This window comes from Vollenhovia emeryi, unplaced genomic scaffold (assembly GCF_000949405.1).
Source record: "Vollenhovia emeryi isolate VEMERY1.0 unplaced genomic scaffold, V.emery_V1.0 DF939247.1, whole genome shotgun sequence".
NCBI lineage: Eukaryota > Metazoa > Arthropoda > Insecta > Hymenoptera > Formicidae > Vollenhovia > Vollenhovia emeryi.
In genome coordinates this window covers 378,779-382,636 of record NW_011967119.1, presented here as the reverse complement: position 1 = coordinate 382,636, position 3,858 = coordinate 378,779, and the positions used below count along the sequence as shown (strand labels likewise).

At 33.0% G+C, this 3,858-nt stretch overlaps 1 protein-coding gene across 3 annotated transcripts in view; it reads left to right on the top strand.

Moving 5' to 3' along the window:
- The window catches only part of LOC105559968, a 427,615-nt gene that overhangs the window by 66,468 nt on the left and 357,289 nt on the right, over positions 1 to 3,858 (top strand). The window lies entirely within an intron of this gene.

Below are 3,858 nucleotides of genomic sequence, written 5' to 3'. Positions count from 1 at the left end.
TTGCAATGGTGTTTCAAATATTGAAAATTTTTGTGTATGTAAATTTTATGTGTTACAATACATAAACCATCGCAACTGCATATTCCTGAGATTAAATCAAGTAAAAAAGTCCTGTACTACTTTTCCCTCCGACAAACAGTTATCGAAATATTATAAGCTAAACATGTAAAAAGTTATAATTTTTCTCTTGAATATCTAAAAAAATAGTAGGCAAATAAAAAAATGTTTCAGACAAAAGTTGTTCATATTATTTAGTAGAATAAGATAGTATAATAAACAATAGGGAGTTCCATTTAAAAAAATGACAGCGACCTCCATATAACCATAAAAGATTTATTTTTTCGAAAATTTATTTTTTCATTATATAGCCCTTTTAAAACCGTATAACTTTTGCCTGAAAAATTTTTCTCTAAAATGTTCTATTTCCGAAATAAAGGGGCTGTACGGGTGGTCTGAATCACCCTGTATACATATGTAATTTGCAGAATTAAATTAAACTAAATTAATTACGAACATATAAAATTCGTATTGATTTTATTGATATTAAATTACACAATTACATACATACAAATTAGATATAAATTATGATAGAATGAGAATGAATGAGTTTTAAAGAACAAAAACTATTAAATATTATGTACTATCACGTGGTTATCATTATTTCATTTTTAAAATAAGATTATCTAATAATAATAATTTATCATCGGAAAGGGATATTAGATATCATAATAATTGGATACATTTCGATATACGTGTAATTTCAGTCTCTAATTAGCTTTGAGAAACCGTCCCAACCGAGCTTCTCATTTGTAATAAAATAATAAACAGATGTTGATTAATATTTTGATGGTTGATACATATTATTCTATCCATCCGAAATCTGGGAATTAATTACACTTGCGAATAAATAAGTCATATCAATTATATTGATTTAATTATTCCGATACTTGACTTTACTTCTTATATTTGAAACAAAAAGAAAGATTTAATTATTTTAGAAATATTTTACACGAAAATTATATTATACGTGTTGCGTGTATAAATATTCAGCTTGTAATATTTATCAAACATAAGCACTGCACAATAACTAATATTTTATTTTATCATTATTTGCAAAACTTGACACTTTATAGATTGGATGTAGGCTTCGAGATATATTACAGTGTGCAATATACAAGAGAATCATCTGCATTCTTTTCAATAGCGAGACTGTTAGTTATTTTAAAATATTAATAATAGCATATGTAAATACGTTGCTGCATGCATACCTGGTTTAAAAATATTTTTTGCGTAATTTCTTGAAAAAAAAAAATGAATAATAAAAATATCAAGTTGCGTTTTAAAAATACTTTTTCAATTTGAAAATTGTTACATTTTTCATCCTGCAATTCATTCGTGCTTAATTAATATCGTATTCGGAGAAGCGAAATACAACGAAGATATCGAAATTTCGAAAACATAACGGAGTCTCGGTATTTGTTGAAATTAAGGTTCTCTAAAGTAAGAGTACAGCTAAAACCACATTGCGCCTTGCACCATGAATATATGTAAATTGTAACTTGTTTACTTAATGCAAGTGCCTATTCATTCCTCCATACTGTCGTCCGGTTGGTCGCATCGTTGCCAGTGCATACAAGGTAAAACTCGTTCGCGCTACGGCGAACTGTAACGCCGAACGCATATATGTGTATATCTTTCCATTTGCACAACTGTCTTGAGTTTCGTTATCGCTGCTATTGCTTTGTTTAACTTCCTGAGAAAGCATCCGTAAAGATAACATATAGTTTCCCATTTGTAGTTTCTAATATCCTTAATTGCACCAAGTCTGAAATTATTTGGATTGTGAATAAACTTGGTTAAATTAATGTTGTCGCATGCTTGAAATATTATTTCACCGTGTCCCCTGACATCCAATATAAATCCAATTTTTTTTATTTGAATTTTTTATCGAATTCTGATATTAAATGAATTCATAAAAGTCAAAGTAAGATAAACAGTATCTTTCTACTGCCGAAAGATTAAAATAGAGATATTCCATAATTGATATGCAATATTTCTTCCATATTGAAACTTGTTCTAGGTATTTCAATGTAAAAAATGAATACTGTTACTGTTAATGAATGTTACGCTCGCGTCAAGGCGCCCGGTGTATTTGGACGAGCCGGGGAACAAGATACGTTCCCTGGCAACAGTTTTATTTCAGGACTTTTCCTCTTTAGGGGAGCACCGTCGACCTCTCGAGCCGTAAAGACACGTCGGAGCCTTTCTACAGAGTAAATCATTAAGGCTGTCCCAACCTTTTACCATGAGGAATTATTTATCGGTTATCAACCCAAACTGTAGCCAATTCGGGAGAAAATGGAAACAATCTCGTTATGTATGTCTTAATCATGTAAAGCCTAATTGTATCTTGAAAGATGTAATTAGATATTGCACGATCCAAACATATATGACAAGAATTTTTCAATTTTTTTCCAGAGTTGGCTACAGTTGCAATCGGTAATCCATCGCTCGTGGTAAAAGGTTGGGACAGCCTTAATGATTCACTTTGTACATATTTCGCGAATAAAACTAATATTCGGGAAACCAGTGTCTTTTTTTCACGCGAGCGCGAGTGCAAGGCTCGGATTCACCAACGTCGTTTAACTTTAGGCTTAGCTTAATTCGTTCTTTGTGTCTTTCCAGCTGTCACTTCAGAAAGAGACAAACACGAATTAAACCAAGATTAAAGTTACGCGACGTTTGGTGAAACCAGGCCTAAGTGTGCGAGTGCGGCGTGCGCCTACACGAGAGCGCAACAACACTTTTGTCGGCATTGATGTCCCCGCAGGTTTATGTATGCATATTTAAATCTGCCATTTTATTTTGACCAAGACACGTGACATTTTATTGTAACCGAGTACTATCTCTTCGGTGTACCTGAGCACACGTCAAACTTATCGTGCGATTGTTCCAACGCACTCGCATTATGTTTTAGTGAGGACGCCTAATTTGCGTTCGGCGCTATCCATATTCCGCGTATGCATAATATGATACGATCGCGAATGTTCGGAATGTATGTACCTACCTGTGCCGGCAGTGATTGCAAAGCTCCGGGGAGCTTTGCGAATGTAATATCCGACAGTATACCAAGTTGGAATACGCGGTGGATGGCGTTATGTAATTTATTGACTTAATTATTCCCTGCACCTTTGGAGCCTCAAGTTTAATTGTACATAGAGTAAATCAACGCACGTATGCATAAAACGTACTCCGGACCAGTTTGCCATATTGACAACTATCAGATGGAAAGCACGTTAAATATGATTGCTTCCGTCAAGAGCATCAAAAAGAATATTTAACTCGGTTGCAGTTCCTTTGCTTCGCGATGGAAGTTGTAATTTATTAAATGGTGTTCTTATTATTTTACGCACGACTTGTGATGGAATTTGTTCTCGTAACAATATTTGCTTTCTTTCATAATTTATACACCCGCAGAAAAAATTTCCTGATCCAATGCTGTTACACTTGAATGTATCATAAAATAGGATCGATATAGCGCCAATCGTATTTATTAGAGAAAGTAATATTTTAATCTTAAGTAAAAGATTCTAAAATCTAGAGTAAAATGTTAGTATGTATTTTGTCGAATTTCGTGGTGCCAACCTCGTGCGTTGTACGATGGAGGGAAAATTTTTTCTAAACGCAAGAATGTACAAACTTACACCCACAGAAAAGATTTCCAGATCCAATGCTATTATACTTGACTGTATCATAAAATAGGATTGATATAGAGCCAATCATATTTATTCTAGAGAAAGGAATATTTTATTCTTAAATGGAAAATTCTAAAATCTAGGATAAAATGATCTTGATGTT